Raw genomic sequence first — 20548 nt, 5'->3', positions numbered from 1 at the left:
TTGTTTTATGTTATTCTGCTGTTACATAGGGCGTAACGTTTTCACAAGGCTTTTTTGGGGCTATAGTCAATAATTAGTAACACTCAATCACGGTCCCTTTCTCTGTATATAATAATCAGTAGACACACTGGACACCCTCTCACATGTGCACAAATCTGCACGGAAAAGTACTAACGTTTTAGACTTGGACTTGCGTACTTATTTCCCCTTTCTGGTGAATTGGGAAATGGTATGCATTTTAATTGGCCAAAAGCAATGCTTATATTCTGGCAGCAACACACAACTTCTGTTACATGGTAAAGTGAATACAAGACTACAAAGGCAGGAGGTGTAAGTGAATTGTTATTGGGAAGGGAAGTAATCAACTTTAGCAGCAGCAGATGAAGAGCAGAGAAGGAGACTCCCTGTTGTCACAGATACACAAGACCTCCATCGTATATGATGCAGGAGTCATTTCAGTTTGTGACCCCAAGCCCCGAAATGTCTCGTGCTTTTCCATTCAATCTAATACTTCTGGATTCCTAACAAAAGGAATATATTAGGAACATGGAAAAGTTGCTTACTGAGTGAAAGGACACCCCCAAAAAGTAACGGAGGGAATGTAGAAATTAAAAAGTTCTGTAGAAACAGAAGAAGACTCACAGACAGTAAACAAACTTATGGTTACCAGGAGGTGAAGGGATAAATTGGGAGTTTGATATTTGCAGATACTACTATATATAAAACAAACAAGTTTCTACTCTTTAGCACAGGGAACTATATTCAGTATCTTGTAGTAACCTGTAACAAAAAAGAATATGAAAATTATATGTATGTATATGTCTGACTGAAATGTTGTGCTGCTCACCAGAAATGGACACAACATTGTAAAAGGACTATACATCAACACAAAATAAAAAATAAATAAAAAAGAAGTTATGTAGAACACTGTTTACACTGTAATTAACTACATTTTCATATCTTCACAGTAATATAAAATGCAATCGCTTGCAGAACTGGCTCAGATTACTTAAATACCAGATACATTTTCAGTCCTCAGAAGCTTTGGAAGTTATGTTTATAAGAAATGAAGCTATTAATACTTCTCACAGCAGTAAGTGCACACCAGGAAGGCCAAGACAAACACAAGGCAAGGCGTTTTCCCAAAGCTGCAGTGTGAAGAGACTGTAAACAAACGACCCTGTACACTTGTATGGGTTTCTTTGCTACAGGAAATCCAAATGGAGTAAGGACTGGAGGTGAATAAAAAGGCTTCTTGAGCAGAAGAAGGATGACGACCTGCATGCACTTGGTTTTCTGCCCCTTCTGCCGCATCTCTTTCTTCTCCTGCGCTGTCTGATGTCCATGAAGTTGTCTCTAAGCAATCTCATGATGAGGGCGCTGTCTCTGCATGTGTTTTCATTAAGTCTATCCAGGGCCTCGTCAAAAGCTGTTTTAGCCAGTGTGCAGGCAAGTTTGGGGTTATTGAGGATCTCATAGCAAAATACAGAAAAGAGCCAGCCCCAGGCGGGTTGGGTGTGTGGGTTGCAGCTCTTTCTTGCTTCTATCAAGCTCTTTGGGAAATAGCTATCGTTTGTCTCCCATCGTCACTGCATACAACTTCAGCAAGGCACCAGAAGTAATCTCCCTTGATTTTCAGATGGGAGATCTTACTGTCTGGATTAGTTATACTGGCTATTAAATACGATCCAACAATTCCAGGACCGTGGTGCTGATGGACCTCAGTTCAAACTCCACAGAGTCTTTAATCAGAGGCAACTTCTTGTAGGGAGGTGTAGGTTTTGTGCAGATTTCGAGATGACCCTCCAGGTTGACCTGCGGCCCCTGATCATGTTCGTGTCGGCCACCAAAAGCAGGTTGTGCTCCTCCTTGGACAGGTTAGTGCCCTGCTCCATCGCGGCCTTCTTGCAGGTGACCGTGTTGTCATAGGGCTCTACCTGCCAGGCCAGCTTCTCCTTCTCCATCAGTTCTGTCTCCTCCATGGGGCAGGGGAGAGAAGAGCAGGAACGAGCGTCATCCCAGATCTGGAGGAAACTGTGGAGGGCTTTCACATCTCCACCGGGCGAGTCCCACCACTTTGATCTGCTTTTGGCTTTAGCCAGAGGACCCTACTATCTCAGCCCACCCCTGTGCCTGCCTGGGGGCCAGCCACCTTGCTGCATTTATAGATAATTGACTAAAGTTGCCACTTTGCCAAATTACTGGGAAGCAGCATGGAATAAAGGAACAACCTGTCTGACTTACTTCACTTTGTATGATCATCTTTAGGTCCACCTATGTTGCTGCAAATGGCATTAATTTCATTCTTCTTTAAGGCTGAGTAGTAATGTAAATATATATATCACCACAACTTTTTATCCAGTCATCCATTGATGGACATTTAGGTTGCTTCCATGTTTTAGCTGTTGTAAATAGAGCTGTTATGAACATTGGGGTGGATGTATCTTTTCAAATTATACCTTTATTTGGATATATGCCAAATATAGATAACTGGATCATATGGCAACTCTATTTTTAGTTTTTTAGGGAATCTCCATACTGTTTTCCATAGTGGCTGCACCAATTTACATTCCTACCAACAGTGCAGGAGGGTGCCCTTTTCTCCACACCCTCTCCAGCATTTCTCACTTGTGGACTTTTGAATGATGGCCATTCTGACTGTCGTGAGGTGATACCTCATTGTAGTTCTGATTTGTATTTCTCTAATAATTAGCAATGTTGAGCATCTTTTCATGTGCCTGTTGGCCATCTGGATGTCTTATTTGGAGAAATGTCCATTCAGGTCTTCTGCTCATTTTTTGATTGGGTTGTTTGGTTTTTTTGTTACTGAGTTGTATGAGCTGCTTATATGTTTTGGAAATTAATCTCTTGTTGGTTACACCATTTGCAAATATTTTCTCCATGTCCATAGGTTCCTTACATTTTGTTCATGTTTCCTTTGCTGTGCAAAAGCTTATAAGTTTGGTTAGGTCCCTTTGTTTATTTTTGTTTTTATTTCTATGGATTTGGGAGATTGACCTAAGAAAACATTGCTACAATTTATGTCAGAGAATGTTTTGCCTGCATTCTCTTCTAGGAGTTTTATGGAGTCAAATATTATATTTGAGTCTTTAATCCATTTTGAGTTTATTTTTGTGTATGGTGTGAGGGAGTGTTCTAACTTCACTGATTTACATGCAGCCGTCCAGCTTTCCCAACACCACTTATTGAAGAGACTGTCTTTTCTTCATTTCTTGCCTTTATCAAAGTTTAATTGATTGTAGGTGTGTGGATTTATTTCTGGGCTCTCTATTCTATTGCATTGTCCGTATGTCTGTTTTTGTGCCAATACCACATTGTTTTGATTACTGTAGCTCTGTAGTATTGTCTGAAGTCCGGGAGGATTACGCCTCCAGCTTTGTTGTTTTTCCTCAGGATTGCTTTGCCATTCTGGGTCTTTTGTGTTTCCATATAAATTTTAGGATCATTTGTTCTAGTTCTGTGAAAAATATCATGGATAATTTGATAGGGATTGCATTAACTCTGAGATTGCTTTGGGTAGTATGGCAATTTTAACTATATTAATTTTTCCAGTCCAACAGCATGAGATATCTTTCCACAGGCATGTTAATTTTAGACTTAGATGTTCAGAGATAATTAGCCAAAGCTGCCTATGCCAGATGGCAACTAAGAATTTGCCTGGCCTTTAGAACAGTAATAAAACAATTGTTAGCAATGTCTCAGTCCTTAAAAAGAGCCTATCAGGCTGGGCAGGTGGGAAGTTTCCAGGTTAGTGTTATAAAGCCCATTCCTCCAGAAACAGATCCTGGATTGAGTGAAGGGAAATAAATAGGAAATGCTGCCCATGTCAAAGCAATAAGGCTCTGTAGAGGTTCTGGAGAGGATAGATTACATTCTGCAACGTGAAGTAGAGCAGACGCTTGGTCTCCGTATGAAATGGAAATTTTTCCAGAGTTCCCAATTGTATAACTGCCACCACAGCAGTGGTTTACAAAATAAATTCCATGCAACACTACTTTCTAGAGATGTTAAAAGAATATCATAAATAAATTTGAAAGCACTGCATAATATAGTCCCCTTCTTGAAGAATCTTAACGCCTGTTAGCATGTTAAAGACTGAGAAGTAGAAATATGTTTCGCATCTGCTTAACTTGATGTTTGTCCAGTCTACTTAATTATGGATACTTTTTCCCCCTATAATACCATATAGTATGAAAATAATATATGCACAAGGTTATTCGTTATTGCATAATTTTGACACTAAAATATTGGGAACAATCTAAATTTAAATGCACAGCATTTACCTTTTCTGTATTAACTATGAATACATAATTAAGACTTACAGAGCCCTAAAGAAAATGACTCTCTTACTAGCTGGGGGATATTCTAACCAACGTATATTTGCCTTTCTGTGTGCTATGTATAGAATTCAAATTTCAATCTCAGAAAAATTACAAGTTACCATATGTATCCATTCAATACCCGAAGCTGCAAATATTGTTTTTGTAAGCCAAGGGCTCACTGTATAGGGAAGTGTTTCTATAAGCATTGGTTCTCTAATGAAAATAGTCCTATTGATAAAAATAAGGAAAACATTTTGTGCAAGAAGAAGGTTTTCTCTCCCTCCTACCTACATAAGTGGAAATGTAAGCTGTTTTCCTATCATCTTTTACATCTGTCTTACAAACTTTAGGTCCTGGCTTGGACATTGATTTTCCCTTTTGCACGTAATCATGTAAAAGTTCAAGGTAGGGGTAACTTGTATTGCGATTTGTTTTGCTGAGTGATTGATCCCAAAAGGCTTTGCTTTTGTGAAGTTCAGCATGACAGAGTGTGAATTTTTCATAGCTCATCATTTTTAAGACTGCTTTAATTTGTTTACATGTTCTAAGAATATGAAGCAGAGCCTTCCTGTCCTAGAACAGACTGGTTATGCATAACCAGTCTCTCTAAAAATGTTGTAAATGTAAAAATTCCTAGTCTGTGCTGTTTCTGAAGATTTAGCAGAACTAAAGAGAGTCCTGACAATGCAAAATAAATGATAAAGATTATGGGATGTGGGAGGAAGAAGGAGAATAAAGACTGTCTGAGGACAAATTATTTGAAAGGGGGTCTCTACAAAAGCTTGACAGCATATACTTTAGGTGAGGCTGAGGAGAACGTTCACTTCCTACTTTGCTGGTGTGGATGTGAAACAGCACCACTCTTATGGAAAGGAATTTAGCAATAACTAGCAAAATTACACATGGATTTATTCTTTAACCAAACAATCCAATTTCTAGAGATTGGGGGTGAAGATTCACTCCAGCAATATAAAAATATATATGCACAAGGTTATTCATTATGATCTAATTTTAATAGCAAAATATTGGGAACAATCTAAATGGACAAAATAGGAGACATTGAATAATCTATGGTACATCTATACAATGGAGTACAATTCCATTATATTGTTAATTTAAAAAAAATCAATTGTCATTATTAAGGGCTGTATTACCATTGGGTAAAGATCACTGGGGAACAAGACATTCGCATAGTTTCAAGTTAGCACCTTACATGTAATTTACACGTTACAAACGGGATAAGATGCCTTTACAATGGAGAAATCTGACAGGTACCACCTTAATCTAGTGACCAATTCAATGATCACCAGTAATGTATCAGATTGAATCATGTGTCTCTTAACATGATACAAATACCATGTTCAGGAAGGATATGAATCATCAGTGTGGTGTTCTGTGCTGAGCAGCAATCAAGGTAAAAAACAATTTTGTTACTTACTTTCCAGCATTGTTGGTTTGAATCCATTCTGAAGATCTTAGATTCTGTATTTTCTTGTCAGCTCAGTAATTCATTTAAGAAGATGGTTTTTGTATTTTATTCAGTATCTTGGTTGCTTTAACATGGAAGGTATTTCAAGGTTTCTAACTCATCAAATGGCTGGGAGTGGGAAACGGCATGGTTTCTTTTGAAAATAACTCTACGCTTAATTGTGTGTGTCACTTAGATTCATAGAGCCCTCCCTGAGAATGTGGCAAGGGCTATAAAAATGTTTATACCCTTTTATTCGATAATATGGCTCTTGAGAATTTATTCTAAGGAAATAATTTAATAGTAACAAAACGCTTAGCACATGCTGTGACAATTTGACTTGGGCAACCAAATACTGGAAACATCCACCTGGGGAATCATTTACGCTGTAAACACTAAAATTCTCATTAAGAAGATTACGGTGACACGGAAGATGGTTCTGTTGCTAAATTTGAAAAGTTGAACATTAAATTTTCTTACATACCAATTGCAACTTCTCGGAAAATGTATGCACAGAAGGATAAGATGATACACAAAACAGATATGCTAGATTGGTGGCATTATGGTTGCTTGTTCTACTTTCTTTTTAACATTTTGATATATCATTTTGGTTTTAATATGCAAAAGAATTTGCCACTCATCTTTGCCCCTTCAAGAAGAAAAAAGATGTGTTCGATTATTCTGGTCTTACTGAAGTTTTGGCAGTTTGCTGACGTGTGAAATGGGCATACTAACTCCACTTTCAATGAGATCATATTTAAAAATTAGCCCAGTAATTGGCATATGGAAAATAATAAATAGCCATTGAGGTTTTGTCTCATATTTGAGCATGGTGGGGTGAAGGTGGGAGGGGTCAGTGACCCCCTAGAGGCCCAGTGAGGAGGTGGCAGCATCAATCCCTGAGAGAGAAGATCTGGGGGAGGATGGTGGTTCCAGGCAGACAGCAAGGTGAGAATTCGGGGGCAGATACTACTTAAGAAGCAACTGTTTATGAACCCCTTCCCTCAAAAGGTTTCCCCTTCCGCAGTGAGGCAGGAAAGGGAGCCAGGTTTGCGTTTAGCTGTTTACCATGCTGTTTAATCTGACTTCAGTCTTTCGTGTCAGCTCGAGCTGGAATGTAGACCTGACTTTAAGTCCCTGTTCAGCCACTTACAAAGTGACCCTGGGCAAGACACTTGTATTCCCTCTGAACCTCAGTTTCTTCATTTGTAAAATGGGAATATTAATCCACACCCCACTTGTCTTTCAAGTGTTTTGTAAAGTCTCAAACCTAAACATAGCCAAGTTGCTATTTTCATCATGTTGGTAAGGCTACTTCAAGATATGACAGGGGAAGTGCTTGGTTTAAATCCACTGGCACGTTCCAGGTTCAGAGAGTATGGAATTAAAAGACTTTATCCTCAAAAATGACTTCCATCCTACTTTTTGATCGTCATTCTCCATCACCAAACCCTCAGGAAATGGCAAACTTTGCATGATTAAAAATAAATCTTGTTTAGTGTTTGACACCCACATATTCAAGCCATGTATTGAAAACTGGTTACATTTGTGTTGCCTGTATAGAAATCAGGGAGATATTATTAAGGAGAAAGAGGAATACACATTTGTCAGCAAATACGCCAGCTTTTATAGAATATCCTAGACAGTGGACAATCCCCAGGGATTTGTGGCCACTAACAGTACTGAATTGTGGATAAATGGGGAAGTCAAAATGGAGCTCCTACAAGTTTGTGTGAGGACAAATGGATGGCCCGAAAGATAAGAGGTTGTGAAATATTAGTGGGTGTAAATATTGTTACAATGTGCTCTGGAAGAAATTTTGTGAGTAGCAATCAGACTTTTACCCATTGACCCAGCAATTTCATTTCTTTCTTCAAAATATCCATGTAGATATACATATAAAAAGTTACTTATTGAAGCAAAAAGAAAACAATCTAAACTATGGTATGTCTAAGCCATCAAAATACTACACCACCACTAGAAATATTAATATAGACATCATTTTTGGTGAACTCAGGTTGGGTCATAAGCAACTGATTTCTTAGCATTGCACCCCTGAATTGGACTTACCCCCTCAGTCACTGACTTCATATGGCCAACAAAAGTCTTATCCTGTAGGGGCAGCGGCCTTTTCTCACGTATCAGAGCAGGACACTGGTTCTCTGTGGACATGCAGATCCCAAAGAGAAGGGAGGGAGAAGCTGAGATATTATGGGGTCAATTCCTTCTCCTGATCTCTCCCATGTAAGGAGGTGGACAGTGACTGAAAAAATTACTCCAGTGGACCTCACATCATATTAATAGCCTTTTGCCTAGTGTAGCACTCATTTTATGCTTTTTAAAGAAAAATGTCTGTCTCATTTATTTTCCATAACAATTAGCACAGTGGCTGATATGAGAAAAAGTCTCAATAAAAGCTGAGTGAATGAAGTAAGGATAGGAGTAGCAGATCTCATGCAAAGAAAACTATGAGCCAAATACTGACATTATCCTGAAAGCAGGAGATTTAGTACAGGCAGAAAGCATGTACTTGGAATGTAGAAAATGTCAGTTAAGGCCAGGAAGAAAACATCTTTGTCTTATCTTACCCACCCACGTCTCTGAAGCTTGTTTCAGTTTTCTTTTTTTCTGTTATATCCAACCTTTTAGCTCTTCAAACTGGATAATTCTAATTTAGCTAACTTTAAGTTCATTAACTTTATTTGGTCTCCTCCAATCTGCTGGTAAGTCCATCCAGCAAATTTTAAAATTTTAGACACCATATTTTTTGTTCTAGAATTTCAACATTTTTTGTCATTTCCATTTTTCTGCCTGAGATTTCCTATTTGTTCATTAATTATGACCATATTTTTCTCTACATTATTGAGCATAATTATAATAGCTGATCTATAATTGTTGTCTCAGATTCTAACACCTGAATTATTTTGGTGTCAGTCTCTAATACATTGACTTTCTTAAAAAGTGTGGGTCACATTTTCTTATTTATTCATATACATAATAATTTTTTGTTGCCATGCAGACATTTTGGACTGTTCATTGTAGAGACTCTGGACTCTTTGAGGAGTATAGAGTTTTATTTCCACCAGGCAGGTAACTCGATTGAACTCAAAATCCAAACTCTAGCTCCTTCATAATGGGCAGCAGCAGAAATCTTTGTCCAGTTCTTTGAGCTTTAGCCATATGCTTGGCATCTACCATTCATACATGTAGTTCATGGGTCTGCTAGAGATTTGGGCACATTATATACAGAATTTAATGATCCCTTTCTCTGAATTTCTACTTTTCTAGATTTTCCATTTGCAGCTGCTGTGGTTGCCCTGAGCTCTGCCCTCTGAACCTTCAATCACTGAAGATTCAGAGATTGTTATTATGTCGTTTGTGTTGTTAAATACAATGTCCCCCATTGTATTTATAAAAAAGAAAATGTATTGGTTGTTTATGGCATAGTGCAGTAAAGAAAGTACTGGTCTTTGCAGCCAAAGAAACAAGGTTAGAATCTCAGATTCTCACTTATTAGATCTGTAACCTTGAGAAACTCATTTATTCTTGAAAAATAACAGGTGTCTCATTTGTAAAACAAAATTAATAACATCTGTTTTGTGGATTGCTGTGAGGGCAAGAGATAGCTAACATAGCCTGGCCTGGTGTTGGGTAGAAAACAGTGTTCAAAAAATAGAGTTTGGTTTTTTTTTTTGGTAAAATAGTAGCAATAGCATTTTTTAAAGATAGACTATCTTTAGAGCAGTTTTAGGTTCAGAGGAAAGTTAAGCAGAATGTACAGGAATCCCATATAACTCCTTACCCCTCCCCATGCACAGCCTCCCCCACTATCCTCAGGCCCCGCTAGCGTGGCACATTTGTTACCGCTGATATGTATCCACCACTGTAGTATCATACAGAATATTTCCACTGCCCTAAAAACCCTTCGTGCTCCACCTGTTCGTTCCTCCCTCCTCCCAACCCCTGGCAACCAGTGATCTTTTTACTGTCTCCATAGTTTTGATTTTTCCAGAATGTCATATAGTTGGAATCATACAATGTGCAGCCTTGAAAGATGACTTCTTTCACTTAGGTAATATACATTTAAGTTTCCTTCGTATCTTTTCACCGCTTGGTAGCTTACTTCTTTTTAGTACTGAGTAACATTCCATTGCGTGAACGTACAAGAGCTTATCCATTCACCTACTGAAGGACATCTTGGTTGTTTCCAGGTGTTGACAAATGTGAAAAAGAACAGCTGCTATAAACATGTGTGTTCAGGCTTTTATGTGGACATAACTTCTCAATTCATTTGGGTAAATACCAAGGAGCGGGATTGCTGGATCATATGGTAAGGGTGTATTTAGTTTTGTAAGAGATTACCAAACTGCCTTTCAAAGTAGCTTTACCATTTTACATCCCCACTAACAATGGAGGAGAGTTCCTGTTGGCCCATTTCCCCCCTCCCCTGGCATTTGGTGGTGTCAGTGTTTTGAGCATTACATTTTGATGTAATTTCCCCAGATTTTCTTTTTCAAGGAAGTACGATAACAGATAACAGAGAAAGGATATATGATGACAGTGCTGTCTTTTATTTGTAGCCCATCAATTAATGAGATGCTCCAGCCACAGTTGGTATATGTAACTCTGATCCTCCTCTCCCAGTATCACCATCCTTGCGGTTGACATGCACAAGAAAGAAAGGAAGTTCCCCTGTGTCTCAAGCTTACACTGGTTGTGCTCTTTGTAGGCTCCCTGTGAGTGAAGCATGACTTTTGCTTTAGTTAAATGAAATATTCCTCTGCATTGTTTTCAGACTGGTTGAAGTGCTGCCACATCTTCTGAATTAAATTGTAAGCTCCTGCAGAGCAAAAGCTGTATTTATGTATGCTAGTGCGATACTGTAGCACACATAATAAGCCGTTCTATATTGTTACAGGAATTGATTCTTTCTGAGTTAAAGATAACTCCTACAGTAGTACGTCGACATCATTAATTCCCCATTTCGCACTGAGCCCCTGCTCTGTGAAAAATGAACTGAATCAGCATGAGAGCTAGAGATGGATGATCACGCACAGCAATTATGGTTTTCTGAGAGTTTCTTATGTCATCAGTTCCCTCCCAGGCCTCTTCTCCTGCTGGACAATATGTGGCACAAGAAAAATTCAGCAGATAAGTTTGCTCAGTGCACAAATTCTTGATCACCTCCCACGGTTCACTAGTGAAACAGGATAGTGCCTCATAAATTGTCTGGTATGTAGTAGGCACTAGAGAAATGTTTGTTGAATACATGAATAAATCAAGGAATGAATTCTTACCTTTAGATAACTTAGTAGGCACAGTCATGGACCTCCCCAAATGCCCAAAGTCTAGTTCCCAGAACTTGTGACTAGTTGCATGATACGGCAAAAGGGAATTTCCTGGTGCAATGAAGAGTACAGGCCTTGAGAGAGTGAGATTATCCTGCATTACCCATATGGGCCCAATCTAATCACGTGAGACCTTAAAAACAAGAAACCTTTCCTTCTAAGTTATTAAAGGATGAGATTCAAAGTGAAAGAATGAGTTTTCCCACTATTTCTGGCTTTGAATGTGGAGGAAGGGGGCCACAAGCCTAGGAAGGTGGACGGGTAGCCTTGAGAAACTAGGAAAAGGCCTCACTTGACAGCAAGCAAGAAAGCAGGGACTTTAGTCTTAAAACCACAAGGAACGGAATCTGCCAACAACTCAAATGAACAAGAAAGAGGATCTTCCTCAAGAGCCTTCAGAGAGGAACATAGCCCTGTGACACCTCGATTTTAGCCAGGTGAGACCTGCATCAGACTTCTGACCTACAGAACTGTAAGATAATACATTTGGGTTGTCAGCTGCTATATTTGTGATCATCATTACTGCATCAGTGGAAAGCTAATAGAGAAATAATTGAGAGTGAGCTCTTCCTTGAAAATTTTGCAGGTATCTGGGCCTATGCTGGACAATCTTCTCAGCAGATTAGCTGGTTCTACAGTAAACTATTATGTCTAGTCCTCCAGCCTCACTTTCTTAGGCTCACTCTGTATCCAGTATATCCAGAGGAAAGTCAATGGGGGACCCTGAGTAGCTGGGAAGAAATGATGGGATTGGAAATGAGTTGCGCTCCAAGCAAGAAGACAAGTGGTAGGAGTCTGGCCTCTTTTTCTCATGTGTCTAAAGGCTGCAGTCTTGTGAGTTTTTCCCCTTTGAGGCTGGTGTTGACAATCACAGTAACCGTGGAGCATATGAAGGATGTAACACTAATAATGACTCTGACTTCCAAGGACGCCAGTGTCCCACAGCACTAGTTGAACAAAGCTGGTTGGAAATGAGCTTAAGTGGGGGATTTCCTGAACATATTCCCTATTGTTACAAAGCTGGGTTGGCTTCCTTGCCTACAGTTATGCCGTGTGGCCACACTCCATAGCCCCAAGGGACATGATATTAGTGATTCATTTCAATATAAGCAGCTTCTTAATAGACATTTATGCGAAAAGCAAGAGCAAGTGGCTTTTCCACCAGAAGTGGAAGTGGCCCCCCAACTGGAAAAGAAGAGAGACAGAGGGTCTCCAAGAAGCCACTGGATGGATTGGCGCCTGACTCTGCATTGTACATGTCCCTTATTGTACTTCCCAGCACTGACAGGGCCTTTATTTCAGAATACCAATTTGATGAGTATTAAGTCATGTCTCTGAGAATTTTATCCGAGTGTAATTTTTTCCTTGGACAAGGAAGACCTAGCTTGGTGTCTGGAGTCATGTGGTTGACCCACCTGGATAAGTATAGTTAGTAACAAGTGTTACTAACTTAACTTCAACTTAAATTCTGTTGAATGTCCAGAGTGTTGACCAGAAACAAGTGTGCTCTGGCTCATCTCACAAACAATTGGGAATTTTCCTTCAGAAATCTTAAATGAAGATATTTAGTAACTAAGTCATCAAGGCACAATTATTATTAACTAACTCCAAGGTGATTTTTAGGGACTATTTTACAAATTATTACAGCTGATAGTGAATCCAAGCTAACAGACTCTGCCGTATGATTGACAGTGTCCACACTGCTAAAATAAGTTGTTTCATAAATACAGTAGGATTAGTTCACAGTTTCTACTGAAATGTGGCTAGAGCTCTGCCAAGACTAAGTCTATGTTTTCCAATCTGCCACTCCATAGAGAGATTTGAGTTTACCTGGAAATTGAGACATGCTTCCATGTGACCAGCTAGTCTATTTCACTTCTCTGTGCCTTAAGAATTAATACACCTGCCAACTCTATAATACCTGCTCTGAACTTGACAAAAAAAAATATCTCAAGCTGGGACATCATTATATGAATACGTAGATAGTCATAATTTTTGGTGAATGGTGATGATCATCTGTCTTCTCTTCTGTTTGAGAGATAGGAGATACAATGGGTCTATCCAAGTAATGGATTTAACATAGAACTATGTGAGAGAGAGGACTCTAAGGTGGCTCTCAATGTCTGGTTTGGGTAGTAAGTGGTTATGTTAGTCAAGACAGAAAATAAAGGAGGGCTACTGGTGTGTAGGGGGAAGATAATAAGCTCATGTTTTAACAAGCCGTGAGATGTTTAGGTCAGTTCACCCAACAAGCAATTGGAAGAAAAAGTCTAGAGCTTAAGAGAGAAGTGTAACTGAAAGCTGATGGGATTGTAAAATGGTGCCAACACTCTGGAAAATAGTTGGGCAGTTTCTTAAAATAAACGTGTTCTTACTGTACAACCCAGCAACTGAACTCTTGAGCATTTATTCCAGAGGAATGAAAAAACGTCTGTTTATATAAAACCTGCAAATTAATGTTTACAGAAGCTTTATTCATTAAAAAACTGGAAGCCATCCAAATGTGTCCTTTAGTGGATAAATGGTTAAACATATGTGGTATATCCACATACAATGGAATATTATTCAGCCATGAAAAAGGAATGAAATTTTGCCATTTGCAGCAACATGAATGGACCTGGAGGGCACTGCACTTAGTGAAATAAGTCAGACAGAGAAAGGCAAGTGCTACATGTTATTACTTATATGTGGAATCTAAAAAATAAAACAAATGGATATAACAAAACAGAAGAAGATTCACAGACTTAGAGAGCAAACTAGTGGTTGCCAATGGGAAATGGGAAGAGGGGAGGGGAAGGTAAACATAGGAATAAGAGAGACAAACTACTATGTATAAAATAAATAAGCTACAAGGATATATTGTACAGCATAGACAATATAGCCAATATTTTATAATAACTTTAAATGGAGTATAAGCTAAAAAAATATTAAATCACCTGGTGTACACCTGAAACTAATATAATATGTAAATCAACTATACTTCAATTTTTTTAAAAAAGAAATGAATTATAGGTATGAACTACAATTTGATTAATACATACAACAATATGGATGATCTTAAAGGGATTAATGATGAGTAAAAAAAATTATCAAAATGGTACATGTTATGTGATTTCATTTGCATAACATTCTAAAATAACAAAATTATAGAACTAGAGAACAGAGAGTGGTTGCCTATGATTTGGAATAGGAAGTGGGAAAAGTGAGGGATGTAACTGTAAAAGGGTAGCAAAAGAGAGCCTTGTGGCTGGAGAGTTCTGCACCTTGTTTGAGGTGGTAGTTACATGAATCTACATGTGTGACAAAATTACACAGAACTACACACATGCATACACATATACAAGCATATAAAACTGGTGAAATCTGAGTAATCTCTGTGTATTATACCAACATCAGTATCCTAGTTTTGATATTAGACTATAGTTATACAAGATCAGCTGATTTTAAGTAAAGGAGATTGCCTTCAAAATGTGGATGAACCTCATCTGGTCAGTGGAAGGTCTTAAGAGCAAAAACTGTGGCTTCCCAGAGAAGAAGAAATTCTGCCTCAAGACTGCAGCAGAAAATCCTTCCTGAGTTTCCAGTCCACTGGTCTGCTCTACAAATTTCAGACTTGCTGGGCCCCATAATCATGTGAGACAGTTCCTTAGTATAAATCTCTTTGTATATGCTGATACAGTGGATGATTATAGCAGCTTCATTTGTTTTATTTTATTTAAAAAATTTTTAATTGAAGTACAGTCAGTTACAACATATCACTTTCTGGTGTACAGCACAATGTTCCGGTTATTCATATACATACATATATTTGTTTTCATGTTCTTTTTTATTAAAGATTACAATGAATATATATATGTTCCTATATGACTGAAGCATTGCGTGGTACACCAGAAATTGATACAACATTGTAAACTGACTATACTTCAATAAAAATATATTTTAAAAAGGTTATTGCAAGATATTGAATATAGTTTCTTATGCTATACAGAAAAAACTTTGTAAATCTACTTTTATATATAGTTGCTAACATTTGCAAATCTCAAACTCTCAAATTTATCCCTTCCTACCCCCTTTCCCCCAGTAACTATAAGATTGTTTACTATGTCTATGAGTCTGTTTCTGTTTTATAGATGAGTTCACTGGTGTCCTGTTTTTTTTTTAGATTCCACATATGAATGATGTCATTTGTCTTTCTCTTTCTGGCTTAATTCACTTAGAATGATGATCTCTAAGTCCATCCATGTTGCTGCAAATGGCATTATTTTATTATTTTTAATGGCTGAGTAGTATTCCATCGTATAAATATACCACAACTTCTTGATTGAGTCATCTGTTGATGGACATTTAGGTTGCTTCCATGTCTTGGCTATTGTATATAGTAATGCTATGAACATTGGGATGCAGGTATATTTTCAAATTAGAGTTCCCTCTGGATATAGGCCCAGGAGTGAGATTGCTGGATCATATGGTAAGTCTGTTTTTATTTTTTTAAGGAATCTCCATACTGTTCTCCAGAGTGGCTGCACGAGACTACATTTCCACCAACGGTGTAGGAGGGTTCCCTTTCCTCCACAGCCTCTCCAGCATTTGTTACTTGTAGATGTTTACTTTTAATTTTCATTCAATAACCTTTCCATTCAACAAATTTAACAACTATTTAGTAAACTCCAAGTCAGAATAAGATTATTGCCTTTAAGTAGATTACAGACATGTTTGAAATTTTATTTGCTAACTGAGAAGTAGAAAAATAAGTATGAGCAGTAAGTCCTATGATAGGAGAAGTGGTAGTACATAGAACAGGAGAAACGATCCAGTCTGGAAGATGAAAAAGATACTTGTAAAATCAGAGTGAATTCGTATATACAGTTGATGTTTGCTTGTTTTTCCCTCCTCAGTTGTCTGCCCTAATGAAATGTCTTTTACAAATGACAAATTCCCATTCTTAAGTTCAAGGATGTTGTCCAGATTAAATATCATATGTCTGACTTTGACTTAATAATATGCCCACGAGACTTGGTACTTAAAGACCAATTCCCGAAAAACATCACTCCTTAGAAAACATGCTGCGAAGAGCTAAGGGGCCCAAGGACACAGGAGTAAGGAATGAAAAGCCATCAGTTTGCATAGGAAACACCTTGGTTAACCTAGCCTTCAAAATTTTATTACTATATTAGTCACTAAACTGTTTTCTGATTGCTATGGTAACAGACTATTTAAAACTAGCCTTCATTAAAATTTGTCACACCATTGTCTCAATGAAACTACCAACATTTTTCTTGTTATTGACATTTATGGGAACATCCAATTCCAAGAAGAAAAGAAGACCTCTGAACTTTCTAAATGAGGACTCTGAGTAGGAAGCAGTTTGGCAAGATTCTCAACCATCACCACAGAAGAAAGGAAGTCCAAGAGCAAAAAAGTCAGTCGAAATAAGTCAGGCAAAGATGGATACAGGGCGGGAAGAGCATCCAAGGAAAGAGAACATGTGCGAAAGTCCCAAAGTGGTGAACAGTGATAGTACGTGGTCAAAGTCAAGGAGACTTCGGAGAACTGGATAGTGAAAGGTAAGGCAACATAAGGAAGCAGGGACCAGCTTGTAAGCCCTGTGAAGTGGACTGTATCCTAAATGCAGCAGGGAGCTCCTGAAGCATGCCGCTAATATCGATTGCGAGCCTTTTATGTGGAGAGCTCCTTTCTAAGCACTGAGGACACAGCAGTGGGTAGGTCAGATGAAGCCCCGGATCTCACGGAACTGATACTCCAGAGAGGGAGAGGAAAACAGTAAATAAGTAAACATATAGTCGAACGAGGTGATTTCAGATGATGACATCTATTGTGAAGAAAAGAAAACAAGGTTTTGGATCATGACAAGGTGAGGAAAGGAAAGCTACTTAGCTTTGGATGTTTAGAATAGACTTCTCTAAAAATGAGACCACATTTGAACTGAGACCTGAAGGATGCCAGGAAGCTAGGTGTGCAAAGATGTGGGACAGACGTGAATAGTAGGTGCAGGTGCTCTGAGGCGGGAGCAAGCTTGGTCTGTTCATGGAACAAAGAGAAGGCCCATGTGCCTAGAGTGTCGTGAACTAGGAAGGAAAGAGTGGTGTATGCGGAGGCTGCACTTATAAACAGGGTCGGATGACAGAGTTCCTCATAGCTCATGAAAAGGAAACTAGATTTTATACCAAAATCATCTGAAAACCAGGAGAGGTTTTAAGGTAGGGTGAGAGGCTTGATTTATATTTTTAAAAGATAATGGAGGAGAATTAATCATGAAAGGGCAGGAGTAAAATAAATTAGGGGCTATTTCAGTAGCCCAGACGAGGGCTGTATTAGGATTGTAGCAGTGGAAATAAATAAAAGTGGCATATATTTAATAAGGTCTATTGTGGAGGTAGAAATACAGTCTGTTTATAAATCATTAATGGGAGCAAGGAAAAGGGAGAAATTAATAATAATTCCTAGGTTTGTGCCTCAAGAATTGAATAAATGTGTGCTATGAATTTAGATTAGGAAGCTTGGAAGGAGAATAGGAATCACAAGCTTTGTTTTGCCAAATTCATCTTGAGAGTCCTATTAGACATGCAAGTAGAGCTTTCCAGCAGGTGGTTACCTATGAGTAGAGTTCAGCACAAAGGTAAGGGACAAAGGAAGTAACCTGAGGGTGGTTGGCATATGCATGGCATTTAAAGCCATGAGAGCAAATGAGATGCTTACTTGGAGCAGATGAAGATAAAGATGCAATGAAGGCCTAGAACCCTGGGATGCATGTAGGTGGTTATCAGAGGAATAGGAACGGGCCAAGGAGATTGAGACTGAGCAGCCAGTAGGGTGGGGAGGAAAACCAGGAAGCAGCAGCAACATAGAAGGCAGGAGAAGAGAGGGCTTTAACAAGGCAGTCATCAACTGTTGGGCAGTTGAGTAACGTAAGGACAGAAGAGTGGCCACTGGATTTGGAAATACAGAGTGAAAAGCCCTTTGTGTAGAATGGTTGAGGGAATAATGAAACATGAGCCAATGTAACATGCAAGTAAAGACAATACTTTGGAGACATTTTCCTGTAAAAGGGAACAGAGACATGGCAGCTTAGCTTGGCTTATCTTTCCATGGGAAATGTAAACAGTTTGAGACCAGGGACAGTGTTTTATTCTTCTTTGTATACATCTATACCACTTAGCATACAGCTGTACTCTTAAGTGTATTCTCAATTCTTATTGACTGAATGACTGGATAGATGATGGATAGATGGATGGATGGATGGATGACTTGTGATCTGCCAAGAAGAGGACACTGGCAACAGAAAGAAAGCAGCACTGGATTCAGGAAGCTTTAAATTTCTGTTCTGACTTTGATGCCAGTGGAACATTGAAAGTAAGCACAGAAGAATCCCAAGAAAATTGGAGGCAATCATTTGCTTAGAATTTCAAAAAGGATCATTGACATTAACATGTTTCTGGTGGAAAACTTTTGGTGTCTCATTAGTTGCAATTAATATCTTGCAAAGTTGCTTCCTGTTCAGGACAAAAAGCTTGAAGCCCCATTTGGAAAGTCCCAAGGTTCACTGGGGTCCTTAGGATTAACTGTTTCCAAAACTCTGTCAATAACAAGAAAGTCACTAACTGACTACTCTAGACAATGGAAAGACAATCTCAAGCAAGATTTGTTTTAAGAAGACACTTTCCATGGCAATCAGACAATAGTCATCAGTGACTAATATGGTAAGACAAAGAGTGTCAGTTGTTTCCCCCATCCTCTTGGCTTGCTGTATTTTACCTTTTCACCCTCTGTTCCTGAAATTGTCAAATCCATAAACTTACCAAGGGTTGACTAGCCTCTGGAGAATTGCTGTACACTCAGTAAACTTACCAGTGGATTTATAATCCATGGTGATAGCTAATAGTAAATATGAACTGAAAATAAAAGTTTTTCATTTATAAATGGGTTCCCTTTCTCAGAGCAACTACTGCATAAAAATGTCATGCAAACAAAATTAATCTTTGGAGTCCCTCTTTCCCATTTTTTTTTTTGTCATCTCCTTCCATGGGTACCAGAGGTATCATGGCCCCTGGGCCTCACCTCTACAGGAAAAAAAGGTGATTCAGTAAAATAATCTACATGAAAGTATTAATGTTCTAATGTAATTATAATTGTATTTTCAAAGGGACCTCAAGGGGAGAAACAAACTAAGCGTTCATGGATGGATAAATAAAATGTGGTACACACACACACACACACACACACACACACTCACACACAGGAATACTATGCAGCCATTAAAAGAGAAAGAAAATCCTGCTATTGAGACAATGTAGATAAACCATGAAGGCATTATGCTAAGTGAAATAAGTCAGGCATAGAGAGACAAATACTGTATGATCTCACCTATATGAGGAATCTTAAAAAAAACTCATAGAAAAAGAGATCCGATTTGTGGTTATTAGAGGCAGGGAGGGGATAGGGGATGGGAAAATTGGATCAAGGTGATCAAAAGGTACAAACTTCCAGTTTATACTTGGAAGATAAGATAAAGAATTACTAGGGATGTAACGTACAGTATGATGACTACAGTTAACACTGCCATGTGGGATATTTAAAAGTTGCTAAGAAAGCAAACCCTAAGAATTCTCACCACAAGCACAAAAAAACATGTTTCTTTTTTCCCCCCCTTTTTTTTTGTATTTACATGAGATGATGGATGTTAACTAAACTTGTGGTCATCATTCTGTACTGTATGGAAGTCAAGTCGTTATGCTGTACGCCTAAACTAACAGTGCTGACTGTGCTGTATGTCAGTTACATCTCAATAAAACTGAAAGAAAAAATAATATTTAATAAAAGAGAGAGTGAGAGAAGGAAGCCCAGGTAGTCATAATGGGGTAAGTAACCTTGATAATGAAAGATTGCTTTAGAAGGAATAGTTAAAGCCGTGTCCTAGAGACAGGGTGGAGATAGTAGTTTTGGCTAAATTAAGGAGAGGCTTGAATGAGGACTAAGAGGTTTGAACTTTACTCTTGAGATAATAAAGTTTCTGAAAACTTTTGGGTAAAGGACTGATGTACTAAAACAATGACCGTTTTCTCGGTCCAGAAGTGTGTTAGGTGCAGACCACCCTCAGAATAATCGGTGCTACCAATGTCAATCCTTCTCAGAATTTCCCCTGGAAAATCTTCTTCAGTGACCCCAGTTTTACCACTTTATGAAGACACTGTTTTCCTCATATACATGGCCCTTATGGTCCTGGGGTAATGGAAGACAGAGACAGTTATGTTGGCAGAGTTTTAGGAGATTATGCAGAACTCCTAGTGTGCCTTATGACATGAGAGATAAATCAAGAATTAATTTCTTTCTCATGTTTTAGTATGAAAAAGGCTGATAGAAATGCACGGTCT

General features: G+C 38.5%; 1 pseudogene; it reads right to left on the bottom strand.

Moving 5' to 3' along the window:
- Positions 1 to 1075: 1075 nt before the first annotated feature.
- LOC102541147 (14-3-3 protein theta pseudogene) lies at positions 1076 to 1982 on the bottom strand (annotated as a pseudogene).
- Between the last annotated feature and the right edge of the window lie 18566 nt (positions 1983 to 20548).

This window comes from Vicugna pacos, chromosome 21 (genome assembly GCF_048564905.1).
Source record: "Vicugna pacos chromosome 21, VicPac4, whole genome shotgun sequence".
Classification (NCBI taxonomy): Eukaryota; Metazoa; Chordata; class Mammalia; order Artiodactyla; family Camelidae; genus Vicugna; species Vicugna pacos.
Note: the sequence above shows the minus strand (reverse complement) of the source record. Positions and strands in the feature narration are given on the sequence as shown.